Below are 26,243 nucleotides of genomic sequence, written 5' to 3'. Positions count from 1 at the left end.
AACTGTTCACAAGGTAGCATGGTTTAACACAGAACAGCGCTTCAAAGTAACATTGTCAGCACCCAAAATCACTTGCTCGTACCTTGTCAGTCGAGTAATGGTCAAGTGCTATGTTTTTGTTCTTGTCAACAGAATTTCCACTGAGTGTGGAGGAACAAACACTGTCAACGGGTGACCCATCAAAAAGCTCTCACATCGTTCAATACTGACACCTGTTTCAGCAACGGATTTGAGACATTCGGGCAACGCTGATGCTACAGGATCTAATATAGCAGAGAAATAGGCCATTGGTCTACTGGCACTTCCATGTAACTGTATGAGTACAGAAAGCGCACAACCGTTTTGATCATGACAGAATAGCGAAAACGCTTTGTTGCAATCAGGCATTCCTAAAGCTGGAGCACAACACAGGTTCTCTCTCAGCTCCAGGAAGGCAAGCAAGCAATAGTTATGCCATGGCATCAGATCTAAACATCTTTTGTGTGTCAATGTCTGGAAAGGCTCAGCCATCAAGGAGAAATTGGAAATCCACTTTCAACAGTAGTCCACCATTCCCAGAAACATCCTGACCTCTTTCTGAGTGCACGACGGATTCATTTGCATGATTGCCAATATTCACTCTGGTGACACCTTTCTCTTGCCTTTCTCAATTTGATGTCTCAAATACTGTACTTCGTGCAAGCAAAATTGCAGCTTTCTCACGGACACCTTATGCCCATTTTCAGCCTGATGGGTTAACAGTGCAATGGTTTCATCTCTGCAAGCCTCTCTTGTATTCGATGCGATGTGAAAATCGTCAATGTACTGAACCAGAACTGAGTTGCAAGGTAAGACTAAGGACCCTTTGACATTCTCTTGTTCGCAGCTCCTACAATTTAGATCGATTTTCCAGAGAGGGGTAGGTTTGGGGATTCTGCTGTTCTCACAGTAGGTGGGTAGCACCAGTATCAATCACGAATGTAATTGGATGACCATCAACATCTATATCAGTGTAGGGTCCTCTCTGGTCTACCTCTAAGAATGACCAAGCATACAGTCTTCCTCCCCTCTCAGGCAGCGTCATAAGGATGGGTCTAGGCCAAATTTGTCAAAGTATTCCATCAAAGGCATTTGGTGGTCCATTCGATTACCCTGTGATATCATTCGAGGTTGTGGTACTTGCATTACGTGGAATTGAGACCCCCTCCATATTCTGTAATCTTGGCTGTGTCTGTATCTGTGCCACAATATTCTGTTCCTGACTAAATCTTCCTCCTTGTTCTTTATTTGCAGGGTTGAGGCAACATTCACACCTCCAATGCCCCACTGTATTGAAAAAATGACACACTGTGGACTTCTTCAAAGTAATCACATCTATTCCTATCTTAGGATCTATGGGGATACGTCTACCTCTTCCTTGTCCTGTCCACCCTCTATTAGTCTGTGCCGGAACTCCTGCGGGGGAGTTCCTTATGAATGAGAAATATTTCCAGCAGGTGCTTGTGCCTCTCCTCCCTTTTGGGCAGCTCTCATTTATACCAGCATCAATTCCTCTTTCGTTCTCTTGTGGACCCAAGTCAACTTTTTAGCTAAAATACCTGGCATAACGCAGAAATTCATCAACGGTCATGTTCTGCTAACAAATCAAATGCTGCTCTATCATGATACTAAAGGCAGACCTCAATCCTGTTACAAACTTGGACACACACTGTTTCATGTCTTTGGGGTCAAGGGTGTCAATTCTGCTGTACTGTTTGAAGGCCTGTAACAGCCTTTCAAAGTCGACATGAATAGTTTCTTTGGGCTCTTGGGTTGTTCGATCAATTTCTACCTAATCAATATCTTGTGGGGCTCTTTTAGATTGTAACTATGTAATACCCTGATCATATTTTTCATTACTATCGCAACAGAACATGGGTCACTGGATCCCTCTCTGGTTCTTTCTCAGTCCGTTCAATGGCTGTCTTGCATACAGATGACAAGTCACTAGGGACCATAAATTCAAACAACGTATTTAAATCCACCCACAACACTTTTGAAATCTCCACAAATTGGTCTACCTGTTTATACCACTCAGCAGGCTTTTCCCTCAACTTCGAGAATTCATTTGTGAAAGTAGCAAGATCACCTCGATTCCAAGGCACATGCACATAATCCCCGCTAGGCCCTTCCCATAGCTGATGTGTCTCTACTCCTGCTTCTACCCCTCTGCAGGAGGCAGCTCCCCTGTAATCTTCTTTGCACTTTTCTTCTTGGGTCCCCTTTCTTACCATACGTCTAGCATAATCAATGCTATATTTCCTATTACCAATTCCTGAATGTGTGTTTTTAATCCAGGTACTCTCTTGTCCTCTATTTCCTGGTCACTGTAAGCAAGTCTGTGATTCCCTTGCAACATCTTTGTTCGTTCGGATCTTTATTATATTTCTGAGCCAATTACGTCCACTTCTCATATGCCTGCCTTGCTCTCCTGGTAACATCTTTTGCCATGGACAGTAATTCATGTAATGCAATGTAATGTAATGCAGTATTTATAAAGCGCTGACTGTCACTCTGAAAGGAGCATCCTGGTGCTGGTTGGAGGGGAGAGGGGGCCCAAGGAATCCTAAATGAGTGAAAGACAGAATTTGTTTGAGGATCTAAATACCGAGGTTTTCATCATAGGGTTCATATGCCTCAATCAGCAATCAATAACCAAATTTCCACTGATCATCTCATCTAATTCTGCTCTCATCTTCACCACGTCCACCAATTTCGCTTTTACTGCAGTGTTTATGATACCCTGGCTCAATTGCCTATTTGGATTCTTTTGTGTGTTACTGTGATCACTAAGCCATGACTCTAAATCTGATACATCAAAAATGTGTTGACTGTTGGGTGCTCCCTGTGTCACCCCTGTCTCCTGAAGTGTGCTACTTTGTACCCTGGAAAGTGTTCTCCGCACTTTTAGGTCAAAATCAGCTCTTATTACAGGTAGGGGGCATGTAGCATGAGAGCTGCCAAAGGGTCTGCTGTCACTACATAAGGAGTACTTGAGTTTTTAGTAGTCAGTGGAACAAAACCCCCACCATTATTTGCTGATCTGCCTAGTAGTGTCTCTTCAGTACCCATGTGTTGTCTCAGATTTACATTCCCTGTCGAGTTCAGGTAATACCCAGGAATGCTAGGCCTAATCATGAGGGGTACTGTAAGAGCTTCCAGTAGTCTTGAAGCAGCATTAGGATTACACTGATCTGAGCCACCTGTCATACATGTTCCCACCTATTCCCTCATTCCTATTAACCTTGCTCCTGTCGGTATCACTCGCGCAACGCCAGGATGTGGGGCAACTGGTACTGACGCACACTCAGTGTTAACAGTCTGATCAAGGCTTCTCTCAATTCCACCCTGCACTATAAGGGGGTGGACGATCAGCTAACAATCCATTTAACAAGCTGTCATCAGTGTCACTGTCATCATTTACATCTGCCTCCTTTTTCTTGTCCCTGTCTATTGCGTCCTTGTTAGTTGGCAAGGGCTTGCACCTTTGTCCAAATAGGGACTCTTCTTCCTAGTCAGGATAAGGGAGTTACACTCCTAAAATAACCCCTGTTCACCCCCTTCGTAGCTTGGCACAAGCAGTCAGGCTTATCTTAGAGGCAGTGTGTACAGCATTTGTACATAACCAACAGTAATACAGTGTAAGCACTCCAAAAGGACACCACACCAGTTTAGAAAAATATCCAATATTTTTATATACTCAAGACAAAACAAGACCAAAAATGATCAAAATCCCCAATACAGTACTTAGAAATCTTCACTTATCAAAATAACCTTGAAATACAATTCCTTGAAGTCGATAGCTCCGTCCGGGGCTATCACGGCGCCGTGAACAAACAAATCCAAACAGTTCTGGCTGACCGCAGCGTCTCGGGCCAGTCGGGGAGACCCACAAACCAGTACCTTTAGAAATGCAGGGCGTCGGTGACCTCTCGTTGAGCTTCTGAGAATACGGCATCTGCAGGTGTCGGTTCCAGAGGTTGGTGCAGGAGTCATTGGGCCCTCAAATTCACACGTGTTGCAGATCGAACCCCTCGCGGTTGAAGTCAGGAGCGCTGGCGTCGGCAGGCGTTGGATGCTGTAGTGAGAAGTGCAGTGGTGCGGCCAGTGATGCCCTCAGGTCGCGGTGCGAGCAGCGGCTCGGTGGCGGCGTCAGATGGCAGCGTCGGTGCGACAAGGGTCGCGGTGCGAAGTGATGCGGTGCTGACAGGTCACGGTGCCCGCAGCGGCGGCGTTGTTGCTGAAGTGCTGTCGTCGGCTGAAGAACTGGAGTCGATGGCACCGGCATCAGTAGGCCAAGGCTGCGGTGCGGGATGAAGATGGTGCATCGTGAAACTTACGAGCGGTGCCCTTGAACCACGATGCAAGCAGCAGTGTCGATGTCAGCGTGAAGCGGCGTCATAGGGGATACCAAGGCGGCATCGTGAAGCAAGGCTGTGCAGAGTGCAGTACCCACTGGTCTCGGTGTGGGCAGCGGCTCGATGGTGGCGTTAGATGGCATCAACGGTGAGACCAGGGTCACGGTGCTGCATTGCAGCGGTGCCCTCTGCTGTGCTTTCAGGACACAGAGCTGGCAGCGGCGTCGTAGACGACGTCGGGTTGTGTTTTCTTCTGTTGCAGTGCAAAACACACAGTCCCCAGTGCTGAGGGTAGAAGAATGTGAAGTTTTTGCTGTTCGTGAGACTTCTGAACAGGGGGCAAGCTCTACCTCAAGCCCTTGGAGGTACTCAAAGAAAAGAAGTTGCAGAAAGTTCAAGTCCAGTCCTTTCACTGCCTAAGACAGAAGCAGCCACTGCAGGCCAACACAGAAAGCACATAGCAAAGTGGTAGTTCCTCCTCACAGCTTGTCCAGCTCTTCTTCCTGACAGTCTTCTTGGTCCAAAAGAGTTCTAAAGTTCAGGGGTTTGGGCCCCACTTTTTATAGCCCAAAATCCTTTGTCCTCCCAGGCAGAGAGTGGCTGCGCCCAGCCAAAACCAGTTCTGCCCTCTCTGTTGTGGCTTCCTGGCAGAAGGTGGAGACAGCATGGTCAGAGTGAAAGAAAATCTCCTCCCCCCACTCTATATGCAGCCCAGATCTAGTCAGCCCTTTCCTGACCCATCTAGACTATCTAGAGCTGCGGCTCCTCTCCAGCCCCTGCCATCTAAAACCCAGACAGTCAATCCACAACCCCAGCAGAGGCCTACTGGATGGCTGAGCAAGAAAATACACACTTTCAAAAAGTGGTATTTTCAAACACAGAATGTAAAAATCACCTTCACTAAAAGATGCATCGTTAGATTCTGAGTTCAGCATACTAAATTTATTTTTCTACCTAGATCCCAGGGCCAGTTATGTTTATAAGCTGTTATAAATAAACTCCCCATTCTGTCCTATGGGAGCAAGTATCCTTGCAAGAGTGAAGAAAAAAATTGGCAATATTTCACTATCAGGACATGCCACACACATCAGGGCATGTCCTGCCTTTCACATACACTGCACCCTGCCCACAGGGGTACCTCAGGCCTACCTTAGGGGTGACTAACATGTAGAAAAGGGAAGGTTTAGGGCCTGGCAAGTGAGTGCACTTGCCAGGTCCACATGGCAGTTACAAACTGTGTGCAGACTGTGCGGTGGCAGGTCTGAGTTACCTTTTTACCGGTTACTTCTGTGGGTGGCACAACCCGTGCTGAGAGCCCAAAGCAGCGACATGGAAGAACTATAAGTAATTCAGAAGTATTCGCGCTTGAACACAGTCTCATCAAACCTTTGGATTTGTTTTAGGCCACTAAATACCTCGTCTGGTTGTACAAGGCTGAATGAAAAGACCAGAGGTACGCAAGAAACACGAACACACTTGTGTGGTATTCACAAAGGTTGAGGGTGAAATTCATTCCTTCGTTTTGTCTTTTTATAGAAGCTGCAAACACGACAAGGATGGCTGACGATGCCCCCCCATAAAAACATATAAGTAAGTGTACAACAGTATACTTTGGTTAGAAGAGGTGGAGGTTTTGAAAAAGACTCTGATGGTTCTTTCCTCTTCTCTCCTTTTTTCCCTTTCCCTCTCTTTTTTGGTGGAAATCTTTTTTGTGGAAATCAGTTTTGGAGACACTAAGTATTTGGAGAAAAGGAGATCGGCTGATCTTGTCATAGAAAGGTAACTGAGGTAAATATGGTGGTGATAACAGGGATAGTACTGGTTAGTTGGTAATAGTGTTATTAAAAATTTTCTTCTTCTTATATTTTTTCAGCTATTGGTCCTGATGATAACCCTCTGTACTAACTCTTGGGTTTGAAACTCGTCGACCGCTTAGTTTTTCACAACAAGTGCAGCAAAAAAAAAAGTCCCCCATGTTTCGTTATAGTGTTTGATAAATACATTAAGTTAAGAGATTAATTAGCATGAGAAGTGGGTTGTTCATAAACAGGCACTGTTGATTTCAAGATTTTTTTAGTGAATTGAAAACAAGTAATTTTTCTATGTATGTGTTTCATTGTTTGTACTATGATTTTTTTCTGAAATTTTCTTGTCTTTATGTTGTACCTAGGTAATGTCTAAAAATGTATTTTGTTTGTGTTTTGTAAAAATGTAAATGGTGGGTGTGGGTTGTAAATATGATATGTGTATGACTAAAATTTGATACAAAGAAAAAATACAACTAGTTCATGAAAAAATGTAAAAATAAAGAAAGATATGAAGTGATTTTTCTGGTGTCACATTGAGTCAGGGATGTGTCCCAATTGCAAAGTAAGGAAACAAATAGTGAACAGTATTGGCAATTCTAGCGCTGTTTTGTTTAATGGGCCTAGCCTTACTGTTGATAGGCCGTACCTTTTGTTGTTAGCTGGAGAGCCCACTAGTAGCATTGGATTTACCGGCCCTGGAACTCTCAGTGCGCTTTACTAGGGAATTACCAGTAAATCCAATATGCCAATCATGGAAAGACCAATCCATAACACAATTTACAACAGGAGTACTTGCACTTTAACACTGAACAACAGTGAGAAAGTGCGCAGAGACACTAAACCAGCAAAAACAGAGTCAAAACCAGGAGGTCAGAAAGCAAAAAGACAGGGGAAACACCCCAAAAGATGTCAAGTCCAACAGTCCTCCTCCCTCAATAGTGCAGGACATAATCTCTTTCCCTCAATCAAGTGTACTCTCCATCTCTTTGACGTAGCGTCCCACAGTGCCTCTTGGTAAGCTCGCAGTGTTTTCTTTATCTTTCCCTGATAGTGATCTCTCTGCTTAGCATGAGCTGCACCCATTCATGCATCAAGCGACCTCAAACTGTGAAGGTTGTAAAGGTTTCATTGCAAATATCACTCCCCACAACTGGTTAAGTATCTCCAACTTGAAAGTCCCATAGTGTGGAAATAACAATGCACCTCTTTCTCAGTGATCTTGTGCCAATTTTGAAGTTGGATAATAGTATGGAATCCTACATTTGTCACCATATAAAAAGCTGGTCTATCTTCTGGTGGTGCCTCTTCGCCCACCCTAGTAGTGTTACCCTCATCCCTCGAAACATATATTGCAGGGCCCTCAAAAACTGCATGATTTTACCTCTTTATGAAATCTCTACACTCCAAATGTAATTTAAATCAACTAGTACGATCTTGGGCACCCCAGTTGTAATTGACAATTGTCAAGCAATCCCAGCGCCGTATAACACCAACCAACCTATCCCAGCGTTGCACAATCTGACGTCACCCTCACTCCTACCAAAGGTTCACCCTCCTTTACAATTGTTCCGTGCGGATTCACGCACACAATCATTCATCTTATAATATGTATATGTCTGCCTTTCTAAAAGAAAATAGGGACACACTCATACAAGAATACACACTTACAGCAAAACCTCAGCCAGCGGGGATTCACCTGAATCAGTACAGGTCAACTACACAAGTCACAATTGCCCCATTCACACAAAGTTCCCTGTCTTAGTTGGAGTCGTCAATGACGTCTCACAACGAACCCCTCAAATCTTCAACAGACAATCACTATCTCTGTGCCTTTTACACCTTCAAAATATCTGCGACCTTAAGCCACTTCGGGCCCGATGACCTTATATCAACTCCTTGAGCCATGTGAGACCAGACAACCACAGTCACTCAATTCTCATGACAAATCTGCATGACATCACGCAATCGAATCAAATACATTTAAATGTGGTAACCAATCATGAACGATGGGCGCTCTGCACAATCAGGGAAAGTAATGTCGTCCAAGTTTCCAATGGTACTCCAAGGGGACAAGAGGTTGGTTACCACAACCACGCTATTATCCACACATGTAGAAAACAATATATACACAAGATTTCCCCGAGCACTGAATTATCAGTAAAGAAATGTCCATTTAAAATCCTTCTTCGTGAAAAGTAAAGGTTCAGTTGGTACAGTCAGGTATGTATTTTCTTCCAAAATTATTTTATTTCAATGTTCCAATTTGCAATCCACAGAAAAATAGCCTTCAATCCAAATAAAAAACAGCCACACGTGTTTCGTCATGCTTAAATCTAGCAGTTGACTTCTTCAGGGCTGCAACCCAAAATGACATTACATACGAATTACTCTGAAGTTCTCACTACTACATATCTACAAGTTCTATTCACTAATTAGGACTAAATATAAAGTAAACCACCACAAGCCAATACCCGGTGTCTAAAGAAAAGAGGGATAGAACCAAATTCCCAACAAGATTTCACCCATTGAATGTGCCACTCTGTAATTAGTTCTAGAGCCTGTGCAGCCTCTAGTAACAAAATTCTATCAACCTCTTGTAATGTCTGGTCATCTGTCATATGTTTCCTCCTCACAAGGTCAACTCAACACAAGTAAAACTAAATTCCACATATACAGAAATAAATCCCTGAGGAGAAATATAGAGAGGTATAATCCTTGTTTCTCCTAAGGTAATCTATCATATAGAACCACAGTTATAATTCCAGCGCCCATCGAGTAGTGAACTCGTCAGCGCAAAATACATAACAAATCTAACGAGGATCACAGAAAGTTACCCAACATTCTCCTTTATACTATCTCCTTATTATATTCACCAGTGCTATAGCCACTCAGAGCCTCGAGATTACTGAATCACAATACAGTCATATCAGGCAACGTAACGTCAAATAATCAGCACACCGTCACTCAAACATAACGTATGCTCACCTGATTATTATGTCTTCTTCAAGATATAATCAGTAACACCCCTTCAATCCACAAATGATCTCGATAGCACGCAATCTGAAAATCGCCAAAAAGCGTGACAATCTAATACCCATGTTCACATTTTCTATAAGCCTGCACAAGTACCTAAGTCTGACATATCCACTCACCTCCTGTAATAACAATTGCGCACCGCTCTCAGATTTTCAGCGTATTGCTCCACTTCCCAAAATGTATAAAAAAAATCGGCTGACGAGTACGTGATCTGCGGATACTCAAACAATAACATAAAGTTAGACTCGTCCCTAGTAACCCGTCAAAAATGCCTTTCCTACAAACACCCCTGCCCCTGCTTATTTACTCACCACATGTCCTCTGCTCAGTCTGTACTCACTGAAGCCGGCGTGCATCTCAAGCGCCATTTTGGACTGTCTATTTACACAGTCTCACCGTGGGCGCCATCTTTGCCTAGTTTCTGAACCACAGCAAATCCAAATAGTTCAGAAACACGTAAATACTAAGTAGCAATCTCACTCATTTCAACAAGTAATCCTATATTGCCCTCACAATCTCAGCTCTCGAGTATTACTTAATACGTTTCTAAAGCATCACTGCAAGTACTACACCTCCATAATCTTCCGTGGTTACGTATTATCTAATTCCAAATCTTATCGTGTAGTTTAATTAAAGAACTACTACAAACTACTATACGTCACTCATAAGTGACACAAGTCAGGTCAAAACAAACCATAATACACCGGTTGGACCTAAGAACGTAATCTGGTGGGTGGGGCGCCTGTCATGTTTACTCTGACAAATCAAATACTCCTCATGCATACGAACACAAAACGGCGAAGACCAATATAGGGTCTGTCAAATTGTTAATTATTACGTTAGGGATGAGATAAAACCATGCACCAAGGTAACATTGTCAAATACGCGTAGCCAATCGCTATAGTTCTTGAATATATACAACAAGGTAACCAGAGCCATTCACATTTTAAGTCCGACTGTAGAGTAAACACCAATCAGTGGGGGTTATGTGAATGAAATAGTACAGACAGAAGAGTGAAACAGAAGGGAAAAAGTGTAAAAGAGGAAATAAGGGGGGATGGGGGATTTGGGGGGGAAAAATGTGGAGAAGAGGTTACTCCATTCAACTGTAATATTAACATCCTGTCTATTTACATCTAAGATTTCTGGAGCACAGTCACTTACAAAGTCATTATCAATTACATTCTCATTTTAACATTCCATAGACTACATAAGCTTCCATATAAATATTTGCTCTCCAAAGCACTTTTCCATGTGGTACAGCACCAGGTGATTCGTACAATACATGATCCAGATTAATAAATTAACCAGAGAGTTTGATTAATCTTGACCCAAAAAGTACTGAAATTCATTATCAATGTTCATTCCAAGCTCTATGCTTTAAGTTTCATCAGCCAAAGAACTTCCCTTCGTCTTAATCTGAGTTGTCTGTTGCCACCTCTTGAGTCTTGCTTGACATGATGTATGCCATGAAAGCTAAAAACATGTTGGTCCCTGTTCACATAATTACGTATAGCGTGGCAAGCAATAGGATAGCGAGTGCCTCCATTTTTTAGTGCTCTAAAGTGTTCCAACATCCTGTCCCTAAGTCTTCTGATCGTGCTTCCCACATAAATCATTTTACAGGAACATGCTACCACATATATCACATAGGTTGTATCACAATTGATAAACATGTTAATTGTGTGATTCCCTGTAGCATTATAGTTGAAGGTAGTCACTTTATTCATAGCCCATCTGCAGGAGCTACACCTCCCACACTTGTAGAAGCCCTTCAGTCTATTCACCAACCACGTCGTTTGCTCTGATTTGTTAGGGTAACTAGGGCTTACTAGGTTTGCCATTGTCAAACTTCTTCTAAACGTCAAGCTTGGCTTTTCGTTAATAAAAGGCAATAGATCATTATCTGTTCTGAGTAAGTGCCAGTGTTTTCTGAGAATTGAATACAGTTTATTGCTTTCTGAACTATAATGTGTGAGCACCTTCACCCTTACTCTTGATACCAGGTTCCTTAATCTCTAGAGTCTTCGTACGTTTGAGACCACATGCTCTTACCATCGCCTTATTAATCACACTCTGTTCATAATCCCTTCCCATGAATCTGCGTGACATATATGCCAAATTAGTTTTGAAGTACTGCTCATTTGTACAATTTCTCCTGGCGTGTACCATTTCGCTGTATGGTATCGCATTGATTTGACTTTTCGGATGACAACTACTCGTATGTAGTAATGCATTACAGCTAGTAGCCTTCCTATACATCATACTACATAGTCTGTTATCCTCAACAAATAGTTCAATGTCTAAGAAAGTGATGTGAACTTGGTCATAGTGTGTGGTAAAGCGTAAATTCAATTCATTATCATTCAAATAGTCAAAAAAGCCTTTCAATTCATCAACAGATCCGGTCCAAATCAGCAAGCAGTCATCTATGAAGCGACCCTAGTAATGGATATGCTCAATCCATTTGTGCCCCCCTGTGGCCCTAGATCCACTCCGCCTCAAACCAACCCATAAATAGGTTGGCAAAAGACGGAGCAAATCTGGAGTCCATCGCAGTACCAAGGCGTTGTTTGTACCAGTTACCATCAAATAAAAAAACATTATTTTTCAAGACCATGTCTGTCATCTTTAGGATCATCTGTGTATGATCGTAGTATTCTGCTGGCCTCCAACTTAAGAAGATCTCAATTGCATGTAAACACAGATGATGGTGTATATTGGTGTACAGTGACACCACATCTAGTGTCACCATAATCATCCTCGGTTCCCAGATTATGTCACTCATGATATTCAGAACATGCTTGGCATCTTCAATGAATAAAGGGAGATTATGTACATATGGTCTTAAAAAAGTATCCACGAATTGGGAGAGCCTCTCAGTCGGTCCTCCTATACTAGAGGTATCCGGTCTTCCCGGTGGTCTATCTCTACACTTGTGCACCTTCGGTAAAGTGTACATACAAGGTGATCTGGGAGCAACCACCAGTAGGTATGTGTATTCATCATGATCTAGCAATGTCTGGTCATACCAAACTTTAAGCGGTTGGTGAATTTCATTAGTCAATACTCCAAGGGGGTTACTTGTTAGTCGCTCATAATACAATTCATCATTAAGTTGTGAGTAAACCTCATCCTTATACTCTTTAGTATTCATGACAACAATGTAACCCCCTTTGTCAGCCATACGAATAGTCACATCCTTGTTATTTCCCAGTTCTTTTAATGCTGCTCTCTCTCCCCTTGTTAGGTTATCCACTCTTTTGGAAGAAAATACTTACCTGACTGTACCAACTAAACCTTTACTTTTCACGAAGAAGGATTTATATGGACATTTCTTTACTGATAATTGAGTGCTCGGGGAAATCTTGTGTATGTTTTGTTTTCTACACGCAATCAAATCATCTCCGCAATCTAACATGCTCCACACACCCCTAGTAATACTCACTCCTCCTTTCGCCACTGTTCTCGCTGAGCATTGCAAAACTCTGTTTACTTCAGTTCGCCGAACGCTGTCCTTTCCAGTTCTGGATCATTAGGGCTCTACTTGGGGACATTTGGGTCAGGGCTCCAAACTATTATAGATTGGGTTCCAGATTCTTCCCTTACTTCATGTGCAAACCATAAATCTCTGCTACCAACTGTAAGGGCCTGGGCCATTTGTTCAGTTCTCCTTCAATGTCAATCTTCCAAGGGTTCTTTTTATCAGCATGAAAGTGTAAAGGGGAACAACATTTTCATGAATCAATTTAAGACACAGTGTAACTCAATAATGGCTACACAAAAACCCAAGTCAACAACCAAATAAATTCATTAAAAATTCAAAATAGTTGTCCATATACAAATCTTAGCAAGAGGAGATAAAAATACAGAGGGAAAAGAAGAAATCTAAACCTCTTGAAGAGATTTGTTCGGTGCAATATGAAACAAAACTTGCTCTATGACTAGTATGCAAGAAATCAGAAAGCAAAAGTTAAGGTTCCCTGCATCGGCACTTCATCAGTATAATGCATTTAAGTCTGTCTATCCCTACTCTAACTCTAAATGTGGCATCCCTAAATTTGCCTATAAGCAAAAGGTTTAAAAGATAAATAATGTCAGTGGTCAGAGACTTCCTAAAAAGCCACACCTCCGTAAGATGGGTCCGCAGCATGAAGCCAAAATCAGGAAAAGAGCAAGCTAGCATGCAGGTGCTCTCTGTCAAGAAGGCAAAGAGGAACGGGGGTATCTCTCCCTCCTTACAATGCATCAGATACTCAATGTTGTAGTAAGCAACAGTCCCATAATGCTTTTCTCACACATACTCTACAGTAGGCTCAGCCATGAAATGTTCCATGACATTGATTCATTTCACGGCCTTCTCCATGCACACCCCTCTGCAACAGTTCATTCTTGGTCTTTTCTCCTTCAGGGGTGTAAATGCACCTCCCTCCACCTTATCTTCACCAGGCCAAGCTAACTGTACCTCCTTCATACTGCAACTATCTAATGGAACAATACCCTTACTCTTCTTTAACAAGCATTGTCCACCTGCAATACAAAAACATGGGAACAAATAACATTCTAAGAAACTCAGATGGGAATCTAAGCATTAGTTTCAGAAATGAGAACATTCAAAATGTACTGCAGATTCAGGCCTACATCTTAGGTTAAAATAATGAATGCACCATGTTATTTTGTTAACATTTCCATATTAATATGTTTATTACACTACATCAGTAGCCAAAGAAGCATTCCAAATGCACTTAATATGTCACTCTGTCACACCACTCATGGGGCCTATATAAGCATGTTACATTGTTATATGCTTTCAGCACAAATTCTATGAATCATTTGTTAAACTTCACATTGGATCATATTAATTTCACAAGACCAGGTGTGTCTTGCAAATGTTCTATGACCCATAATATTAATGCACAATAAGCACATTGTTATTACATTTTGTCTTCTCTTTTTAATATATATTTGTTGCAGGGTGTAGATTTCAAAGAGTGAATCACTGTAATCATAAGGGTCTGTAGGATGAGCACATGAACTAAATGGTCCAAGACATGAAACCATTTAAGGCTACCCGGTGTCTGATCTCCTTCCCATTCATGTTTAGGGTGAAGCTTACCAGACAGTGCAGCTGTCTTGTTTGCTAAAGACATCCTGGGAACATTCAGAAAGATGACCTAGGAATGCATTTCACCAGTTTCTTACTCACATTTTCTAGATTTCTATTTGCTAGCTTTATTTGCTTTAGGCTGTCCAGCTTGAGTTCATCCATCCTGCTGTCCAAACCCTGTTTACTGTATTCTTCCACAAACTCGCTTTCTGTAAATAAGCCTTTAAATCTTGTTCTTATCTTTTCACATTTGCTGCGCATTTCAGGGGGGTTTGGTGTTTATTTTTCTTTCTCTGACTTAAAAGTGAGAGAATTTATGTAACAATCCAGCTGAGTACCCATGTAAGAGGAGAGAGTGTGGGAGTTTTTTTTCTAACATACCACAAAAAAAAGTAGCTGTGGTGATTTTTTAGAATATATCAGAATTAGTACAAATAAAATGTAATTCTGAAGTGTGGTCCAAACAAATATTTGAATATGATTAAAACACATCAATACACTAGGTGATGACATTTGCACAAAATATCGCTTTTGTGCATCAAAACCATATTTCAGTGCAAATCTAATGATTATTTCAATAAAAAATGTGTTGTCTGTAATAGCAGTGAGCTAACACACCATGCATACTCCACACTATGCCACTCCACTCCACTCTATGCCCTTCCAGTCTATGCCATACCACTCCATTCTATAACACTCCCCTCTACGACGTGCCTCTCCACTTTATGCTCCTCCACTCTAAGATACTCTGCAACACGCCACGCCACACAACTCCATGCCACTCCAGTCTATGCCACTCACTCCATGACACAACATGCCACTCCACTCCTTACCCCTCAACCCCAAACCACTTACCGACTCTACTCTATGCCACTCAAATCTACCTGACTCCACTCTAATCTATCACAGTCTAAACCACGCCAATGTACCCCACTCCACTTCACTACAATCTACCCCGATCTACTCTACTCCAATCTACCCCACTCCAAACCACCCAGTCTACCCCACTCCACTCTAATGTACCCCACTCCACTTCAACCAACCCCTCTCCAATCTATTCCATTGCAGTGTATCCACCCACTCCACCTAACCCCAAATCTACCCCACACCATTCTAATCTGCCTCACTTCAATCTACCCTACTCCAACCCAATCTACCCTACTCCACTCCCATCTACTCCAATCCACTCTACTACAATCCAATCTACCCTGCTCCAAAACAATCTACTCCACCCCAATCTACCCAACTCCACTCAACCTCAATCTACCCCACTTCACTTCAGTCTACCCCAACCTAACCCAATCCACTCCAATCTTCTCAACTCCAATCGACCCCACCCCACTCAATCTAACCCAATGAATGCCACCACACTCCAATCTACCCCACTCCACCCCAATCCATCACACTCTACTTAAATGGACCCCTGTCCTCAAATCTACCCCAGTCATCCCCACTGCACTCCAATCCACTCTGAACTTCTCCACTCCAATCTGCCACATCTACTCCACACCAATGTATCCCAGTCCAACCCACTCCACTCCCATTAACCTGACTCCACATCAATCTACCCCACTTCAATCTAGCCCACCCCTTCCCAACCTACCCCACACCACTCAATTTAACTTCATTCCAACCTACTCCACTCTAATCTACCCCACTCCAATCTACCCCACTACAAACTAACACCACTCTTGTCTATCTCAATCTAATCTACCTCATTTCACTCCAATCTACTCCTCTCTACTCCAATCTTTCCACTCCACTCAACTCTACCCCATTCTAATCTACCCGCCTCAACACCAATGTACCCAAAACCACTGCACTCCATTCTTTCCCAATCTGCCCCACTGCACGCAAATATACCCCAATATAACCCACTCTACTTTATTCAGATCTACCCTGCTCCAATCTACCTCTCTCCACTCCAATGTAGCCCACTCCAATCTACTCCCCTCCACTCAATATAACCCATTCCCCACTCCAATCCACCCCACTCCAATCTACCTCAATCTCCTCCACTCCATCCTACCTCACTCTAGCACAATCTACCCCACTCTACCCCAATCTAACCCAGTTCACCCCACTCCAATCTACCCCACCCCATCCCAATCTACTCCACACGACTCCAATCTACCCAATCCCAAATCTACCACACCCCACTCTACCCAAATCTACCACAATGCACTTCACTCCAATCTATCCCATTCAATCTACCACACTTCACTCAATCTACCCCAATACAATCTAACCCACTTCACCTCAATCAACCCCACTCTAATCTACCCACCCCAATCAACTCTAATGTACCCCATTTCAATCTACACTTCCACAATCTACCCCATCCCAATCTACCAAACCGCACCCTAACCTAACCCACTCCAATCTACAACACTCCAATCTATCCCACTCTACCCCAATCTGGCCCATTTCACCGTTCTCCACCCCAACCCCTTTCCAATCTATCCAACCCCACTGCAATCCCCCACCCCACTCTACCAACTCCAATTCTACCCACACCTGCAATCAATCACACTCCACTCCAATCTACCCCACTCCAAGCTGCCCCACTATATTCTGATCTACCATACTCAAATCCACCCAAGCTATCCCACTCCACTCCACCCTAATCTACCTCACTACACTCAAGTCCTTCTACCCCAAAACACTCTTCCCCAATCTATCTCACTCCACCCCAATCTGCCAACTCTAATCCACCAAATCTACCCGGATTACCCTATTCCTATCTACCCCAATCTAATCTACCCTACTCTAATCTACCCCAATCTACTCCACTCCATCCCAATCTCTTCCACTCCACCACTATCTACCCCAATTCAATTTGCTGCACTCCACTCTACCAGGCTAATCTATCCAACTCCCCCAATCCAATCTACCTGTTCCAATCTACCACACTCCGGTCTCCCCAATCCACTCCACTTATTTCCACCCCTCTCTACCCCCACTCCACTCTATGCTAATCTACTCCACTTCACTCTAGCTCATTTTACTCAACCCCAATTGACCACACTCCAATCTACCCCACCCCACTCCACGCCACTAACTTTAAGCCATGCCGAGCAGCAGCCACATTGGTGTACAACATGGCTAAAACACATTGCCAAAGCCAATAGTTCTCCTACAGGTGAGACTTATTGGCTTTGCCAATGTTTGCTAAGGAAATGCTGTCCTTGGGCCTGATCATAAATGTTAATGACACTCCAAAACCAAGTTCCCTCTGCTCTGCTTTCTGTGACACTCCTATCTATAGTTTCCCAAACGATGGCTGTCCAATCAGCTTCAAGGTCAGAAACAAACTGATTTGGAACATCTGTAGGCTCACATAAAGCTATGTTATTCTTTTCTTAGTTTGTGGAGGGCATTAGCTTGGTCGGTCAGCAGCTAAAGCACCCTGTTGCAGGACTTGACAAGTACACCCCTTTCCTATCTGCAATGGTCTGTTCCTTCTTTTTAATCATTCCTTTTTACATTTCTAGGATGATGTAAGAAATTGTGTTATTAGTTGAGAGGGATGGAAGCCCCACTCAAATATTAAACACAATCCTTGTCAGGGTAAACCACTGAAGGCATTAAATAAACCTGTTCTTAACTATCTAGTAGCTTGGCACAAAAGCAGCCAGACTTAATTTAGAGGCAATGTGTAAATTATTTATGCAGCACTTAAACACCAATAAATTGAAAACACAACACCAATAAAAAATCCCCAACTATTTAAAAAAAACTTAGAGTTTATTTTAGTAAATAAATTGACACCAAAACAACAAAAATGCAATCAATAAAACCAGAGATGTATATTTTTAAAGATTTAGATGAAAATAGCACCAAGAAGCTTAACCCTTTCGCTGCTGATGACGAGCTCAGCTCGTCATCACCCACGGGTGTCGTGTGCTGATGACGAGCTGAGCTCGTCATGATAGCAGCAAAAGAGCAATTTGCAGCACAGCGCAAAAATCCCCGCAGCAGCCATGTGGTTAAAAAAACCCTACTTGTGGCTATCTGGTTGTGATGGACCAGGGGAAAGTCACAAGTTTAAGCTGACTCTCAAGTCCAGCACAAACAGTACTGTTCCTGTTGGTGAGGCTGCAAGAGGGAGACTTTCAGCACAAGGAGAAGGTGGAGGGTCACAGACACATTTGTCTTTACAATTAAAAAAGATGTTAAATTACTGCAAGTGTGTAGACATAATTTCAATGCTGCTTGAAATATCAGTAGAGCTTTTTCGCTAAAAACAAAGTAAAGAATGATTCACTAGACAGCACAAGAAGAGGATCGTTATCTAGTTATTACAGGCGCAACTTCGTCCGGGGTGAAGATGATGTGTTCATGCACATTGGTTATCAGTGACTAGGAGGTGAACTATAAGGGCGTTTTGCATGAAGATAGAGATCATGTGGCACATATTTTTCTGTGAGGTCTTTCCAAAACTGTGATTCTAACTTGTATAGTGCTTAGTTTCTGCCTGTGGCTGCAGAGGAGTGCAGGTACTCAGCAGAGCATTCATTTTTGGGGACTGGGACATATTTTTCCTCATCAGACTTTTGCTGACAGAAAGAGATAGAAAGGAAAAAAGAGAAATAGAAAAAAATGAAAAGTTTGAGAGCAGTGACCAAGGAGAAAGTGGACATGTAAAACAACATGTGCAACATTGAGATAAATACATAAGAAGTGGAGGTTTATAGACGAAAGAGGCATGAGGTAGAATTAAAACAAGGCAGCCTTGGTATTTGACAGTCCCGATATTCATCAGTGATGCTAGTGGGCTTCTAAAAGCATTTAATTTTCAGACACTAAACATGTGAAAGAACAAACATAAAAGAAATCAAAGTAAGGCTTTGGAGTGTCAATAAGATGCTGATTTGCATAGTGTTGTCAGAGCATAGTGGGAGAAATTATTGGGAGGGTGGATGCAAGCTTTTACATGAATAGCTTTGAAGACTAGGGGAAGCAATACATATTTTGCCCGTTGATTGACATTTAGGAAACCAATATTGTATTGGTGATAGTGATTTATGTTGGACACAAGGGAGATTAAAGGGGATATGGGGGGATATGTGTGGTGACTTTGTTGAGAGGAAAGAGCGGGTTTGCAGCCGGACTAAAAGACTCTAGATAAATAATACAGAGGTGAAGCATGTTCCTTACTAGCACACTTATGAGAGTTCGGGAAGAATGAAATTAATGGTGGAGGCTTGTTTTCCAGAAATTCTCATCTGGAATTTGAAAGCTATAGATGCTTTAAAGCTAAGGGGCAAAAGTCATGTGCTAGACGTGAAGAGCATGCCATTGTTTCTGGTGTAAGGACATTGAGGAATAATGACATGGGTGGAAGTATGGTTTGATGAAACTCAAAGATTTCAGTTTTTAAGGAATTAAACATGAGGGAATGTAGGTACTTGCTGTAAGGAATAGCTGCTGAACAGCTGGGGATTTAGGACAGAAGAGGAGGGGTGAGCATGTGAAACCATAGGCACTCTATGAGAAACTGAAAGGGCCGATAATGTCACTAAGGGAAGTAGTAAAGATGCATACAATTAGCAGGTCTAGGGCAGTATGTTGTGCGATCATGAGAGACAGGGATGTTGAGGAAGAATGAAAGTATCATCAGGTGGCATAGGGCCTCATTTATATCTTGTCCGATGGCCCATTGTTCTGTCAGGGTGATAGAGTAAATTACTCTGTCACCCTGGTAATGGGACTGTCCCCTAGATTTTTAAATGACCCCTAGCTGTTGGTATTTTAAAAAAGAATGGTAAGGATCCGCAATCACTGCAGTGCCTGTCAATGTGAGTCACTGTTCGGCTGACGCAACCCTGCACCAAACAGTTTTATTTTTTTATTTTGAAAAAGTAAATCCCACTTCAAAATGTAAAAAGTAACTCTGGCATTGCCATGGGAATCATCTCTCATGGCTGGGGGAGCATTATTTACATTTTACTGTCCCTCACCGCCAGGGGTTGCATTGCAGTGATGGACAGCAAATAAATTACTACATGTCGGCCCATCCTGATTGTGCAGGTGGACATGTAGCCATTTCTTACTCAGTCGGGCCGCTGGAGAGGTTTAGCTATGTTGGTGACAAAGTGGTCACTCCCGTAGCCAACTGAATGTCCGCCCACATTTGAATCAGGTCGGTGGACCTTCATGTTGGTAGTAGGCAAATTCCGTCACTGTTGCGAAGGTGTATACATATAGTCAACATATAGCGGATGCCCAGAGTCTGATCCTTCTTAGAGAAATAAGGACAACCAGTTTTCTGTACTAGCAATTCTTAGGGAGGTTAGAGTTTCTAACATAGTAGCATGGCTGATAGTATCAAAGGGTTTGAAGAAATAATGGAGGATAAGAATAGATAGGGTATGGCTGTGACAGGCAGAGATAATGACATTGTGCATGTGAGAGAGCTTGTAGACCCTGGAGCCTCCAATCACAAAACAGTATTCAGGTCCCCTTTTCCACTATTGAGAAGTATTCATTTTGATTTTTCATATTGTAAGGAAATACATCATTATTTGTTGTGGTCCCCTCATTTTTTCCTTTTTGATTTTGCTGACTTTAAAACTCTGTTGCTTCACTGCAGCTAAGCAGTGCCTGTGCTTCCCACCTAAAACATGTGCTTTGCATTGAAACTACCTGTTTGATCTAATATCTTCCACTTAAGTCCATTGTAAATATTGCTTGGAAAGTTAAATGTCATATGCGGTCCACAGTGTGCGTTTACACCACCCAAATATATAACAACCGTATGTGTCTGCCAGAAGTATTATTGTCTCTCATGGGGCTGCAGTTTAAAAGCACTGTGCTAACACATTGTGAGGAATTGCCTTCAGCATACAGGAAAACCTAATTTTATATAGTGATTTGTCACCCTTAAAGTGTGCCTTGTAAGCTCACAAAATAGGGTGCTTAATATTTTTTTAAAAGGGGGCATGCTGTATATTTAAAATGTGTGCCCTCACATTGCTTATGGACCTCAAAACCATTTCACTGTGTAGGTTCTGCTAAATTTTCTGCAATACAAGTCTAGGTATGTTTAAGTATTTAAGTATATTTCTATGCCAGGGAAAATGTTATAAAAGTCATTTAAAGTTATTTCCTATTAAATTTTCAAAATGTGTGTTAATTGTGAAATCAGATTTTAAATACTTGAGTGGAACTGTGACATTATACAAACTTAATTTAGGTTGCTTTAGCCAAAACTGTCTTTAAACCAGTTCTTTCACTCATTACACCTCCAGCACTGGCATACACGTACTTGGCTAAGTGAGTTCAGTACCCTGGCCCAGAAGACAAGTGACGGACTCTGAACAAAGTAAAGCCAGGTTAGCATTAACTGTTGACCCTTAGCAGGGAGTAACTATTTGGAACAGTTGCCAAAACAAAACAGCCTTAGCACTACCTCTTTTGAAATAGACTTGCAACTAAAAGGTCTCCTTCTAATCCCTCATAGGACCCTACTAGGAAGCCAGGTTCCAGTCACAGTGAGGGGACGAATCAGTTCAGAACGTAGGTGGGAAAAGAGCTAATCCACATAAGGGAGTGGCTAAGTAATTGAACACAAGACTGTCTTGGGAAAGAAAGGCTTTGCTGTCTTGAACCCGGGGTTCCTGTGCAATTTTACAGAAAAGCAAAGAGGAAGTGCTGTAAAAGGAGATGGGGAACTGCAAGAAAATAGCTTGCATTCTGTGGTAGAATCACTCTAATCATTACTACTGCACAGATAAATTTGTCACCTCAACCAATTCTTACTCCTCAAATAATTCCTGGACCTTGGAAAATTCCTCATGTAGAAAAATGGCATGCTGAAGAACGAAGACTTTAGTCTCCTGGCTACTGACTCCTCCTTCAGTTCCCACTCAGAGACTCAAGGACTCCTTCTACCACCCCAGGGATGGAACTACTCTCCAAGTGTCAAGTGATTGGCCTCCTGTCTCTCTGCTTCAGGGACACAAAAAACTAGACTCTACGACATGCCTAGCTAGGAAGGGACCTTTTGCCCTAATGCCTAGGAGCCTGCTCTGAGGAGCTAGAGCCTGGAGGGCAGACCCAAAGGAACTTTCTAGCAGCTGGTGTAAAGTGGAACCTAATTGTTTCCTCCTATGAAGGACCAGTACAAGTTGCAAAGGCTTTCCCAAGGAGATTGCACACAAGGCCAGCAAAAAAAAAACGACGTTTATCCTACTCAGATCATTTTGCTGCATTGAAAAAGATATTTGACCTTGCCTGTTTACAGTTTTCAAGCATGGCCCGCTGGAGGAATTTGAGATTCAAACGAGACTTAGTCTGAAGGTAACAACCTTGAACTGGGGTGAATCAACACAACTATACAAATGGTGATGCACCCCTGCAGCCATTTGTAGCATTTGGTGCCAAAACCAATTGCTTGACTAGAAGCTTGGTGATGTCATATGCAACTTTGAGGGCCGCTGGCTTGGACTTTTGCACACTGAGGGATTTTGACTTTCATTTCAGAGACCATGTCAGAAGGTAAAATATTTGACCTGATGATCCATGTTGTGTATCCAACCTCTGTTCCATGCCATCTGGCCTGAAATCCTGCCTAGGTCCGGGTCATCTGCGAACTGTTGCTCTTCAATTATATTTTTAGGCACTTTTTGCCTTACACCTTTACAAATATGAATCTCCAGTTTCCCCTATTGAATTTAGATTATCTTGGTGTCTTTTTTCTTGTTGAATATTTCTCTATTTTTCTGAATCAGTTTGTGAATTCAGCTGTGTAATGTTCTTTACTTTAAATTGTTGGTAATGCTTGACACACACACTTCACTGGAGATTGTCTGCAGCTTGTGCCATAGATAACAGGGGTTGAGAGGAGATTAACTCAGAATTGTGTTTTGGCCTAATCTGAATGAGTTACATAGGTTGATAGAAGCCATAACATTCCAGAGTAGTAAACCAATTTCACACATGTATTTAATGGGAACACAATTAACTTGAGATCTTAGTTCAACATTAAGTTCTCGTTCACGCCATTTAAAAATGCTGTCAATAAAGCAACATTCCATTACCAACAGCATCTCAGGCACGTTCTTGCTCTCTCCCAACTCACTAGTTCTTGCAGCAGTCAAGCCCCTCCCTTAACTACTAGAAAGAAATCCACATAGGAGTTTTCCTCCAAAACCTTTAAAACATTTCAACACATTCAAAATAATGTGACTAGACTGAAATTATGACTGACATGTCAAGATCACTTCTAACCAGTACTTAAGTACCAGCATTGAATACCATTAAAAAGGGAGATCCCAAATGAAAAAAACTTCTTCCTTGGTCCCCAAAACTCTTCATGGTCTTTGCCTGATCTGTCTTGTCTCGTCCTCCACAAAAATAACCCTGCCTACAACACAGGCACCCTTACAACATGATGCAAGGGTGCCTGCATTGGTGCTAGGCAGCTAAAAGTGTGCCGGCTCTAAGAAAAGACAGGAATACGCAGTGCACTGGTAAATACAGAGCATTCCTGCACCTTCCCTTTTACACACCACAGCACAACGAGGTGCCTTGCTGTGTTGCACTGCTTGAAAGAATGACGAATCTGCCTCAAAGTCTACAGGCATCTTAAATTGCACTATCTTTTCTGGACTGCACTATCTGGACTAGAAACCATTCCTATTTTCCTTTTTAAATCCCACGTCCAATCACTTGAGCTCCTCTGCCAAAATGGAATATGTTACAGGGGCATTAATCAAGTAGAGATTGCAGTCAATTACCATGTGTTCATCCCACAGTCCTATATAACCAGAGAACATGAAGACCCCAGGAGTTCTTCTGATATTCAATGTATCCAATGCAGCCAACCTTGATTGAGCACTGTAAGGTGAAACATCTGGGTTTAGGGGTCAAAAGGCCTGCGATACAGCCTCTCTGATAGTACAACCCCGTCAAGGCAATATCACCGCAACCTGCCTTTATTACACAACCTGTTGTTATCGTGTCTGTAATTTAGGAGTAGTACGCTGGGCTCTAAAGTTTAGCCTTGCAATTTACAGCGTGTTGCCCTTGACGACCCTAATGGAAGATACTGCGCATCTCTGCTCTGATTACAGTTATCTAGTTACAAAGTGCAGTCGTTCCTGGTCTGTGCTCATCATTGCCTCTGTTGCTCGCTGTTCCGGTTTCTTCTGGCTTTAGATTCTGCCACAGAGTGCAGGCGTGCACTTCAGGTCAAGGGTTGCTGCTCAAAATTTAAAATGGTAGATATAAGACCTGAAATAGTTTTAGAATTCATTTTGTCTGTTATGCTGTTTCACTGCATTATAACGGCGATTTGAAGTAAAGTAATTAAAGAAGGAGGCACCTGCCACAATATTTGAATCGAAATATCAACCGCAAAAAGGTTGTATTATATTGCATACTTATTTATGAACAGCAGTCAGAACTCGGATATTATGAGGATATTACAGTCGGGTTCTGAGGTTACAATGCTTGCTGCCAGGGCCAGCAGGCAGGTAAAAGCCAGGTATCAGGCAGGTAAGGTCAAGGGGCACAAAAAAGCAACAAAAGGAAGGTTGATTTGTTTTCTTCTGATCTATTTTAATAGCTTACAATGACAAGCAGAGAGAATTTGTTTATTTTTTGTGCTCTTTAGATAGAGAAAAGAAAGAATCGTTCTGCATGTTTCTACACCTACTGCTTTCTTTTTAACTGACATATTGAACTGTTTTTAATATCTGTTGCAACAAATATTCAAAAGTTTTTTGATGTGTTAAATTTTGCATTAGAGATTTTATTTGCCGATTGAAGAGCACTCTGCTGGGATTTACTTGCCTTGACCTTTCCACCTACTGCTCGCGGAACCCGCTCCGCGGGTCCCGCATCGCGCTGTGTGACCTCTAGCAGCTTGGAGTTAGGAGGGTCAGCTGAGGGAGATTACCGACGGGGCTGCGAGCGGCGTGCGCTCACGGAGGGACTTCAACTCCCAGGAGCGCCTGCCAGCCCGGAGGAGCAACACCTGGGCCGCTCTCCCCGACCCCTCCCACCCCTCCACCGATCATTTAAAAACAGCATTTCCCTGTCAGCGAGTGGGACGCTTTGCCGATTGAAGAGCACTCTGCTGGGATTTACTTGCCTTGACCTTTCCACCTACTGCTCGCGGAACCCGCTCCGCGGGTCCCGCATCGCGCTGTGTGACCTCTAGCAGCTTGGAGTTAGGAGGGTCAGCTGAGGGAGATTACCGACGGGGCTGCGAGCGGCGTGCGCTCACGGAGGGACTTCAACTCCCAGGAGCGCCTGCCAGCCCGGAGGAGCAACACCTGGGCCGCTCTCCCCGACCCCTCCCACCCCTCCACCGATCATTTAAAAACAGCATTTCCCTGTCAGCGAGTGGGACGCTTTGCCGATTGAAGAGCACTCTGCTGGGATTTACTTGCCTTGACCTTTCCACCTACTGCTCGCGGAACCCGCTCCGCGGGTCCCGCATCGCGCTGTGTGACCTCTAGCAGCTTGGAGTTAGGAGGGTCAGCTGAGGGAGATTACCGACGGGGCTGCGAGCGGCGTGCGCTCACGGAGGGACTTCAACTCCCAGGAGCGCCTGCCAGCCCGGAGGAGCAACACCTGGGCCGCTCTCCCCGACCCCTCCCACCCCTCCACCGATCATTTAAAAACAGCATTTCCCTGTCAGCGAGTGGGACGCTTTGCCGATTGAAGAGCACTCTGCTGGGATTTACTTGCCTTGACCTTTCCACCTACTGCTCGCGGAACCCGCTCCGCGGGTCCCGCATCGCGCTGTGTGACCTCTAGCAGCTTAGAGTTAGGAGGCTCAGCTGAGGGAGATTACCGACGGGGCTGCGAGCGGCGTGCGCTCACGGAGGGACTTCAACTCCCAGGAGCGCCTGCCAGCCCGGAGGAGCAACACCTGGGCCGCTCTCCCCGACCCCTCCCACC

Source organism: Lissotriton vulgaris, chromosome 11 (genome assembly GCF_964263255.1).
Source record: "Lissotriton vulgaris chromosome 11, aLisVul1.2, whole genome shotgun sequence".
In the NCBI taxonomy this organism is placed as follows: Eukaryota; Metazoa; Chordata; class Amphibia; order Caudata; family Salamandridae; genus Lissotriton; species Lissotriton vulgaris.
This window is presented reverse-complemented; position numbering follows the sequence as displayed.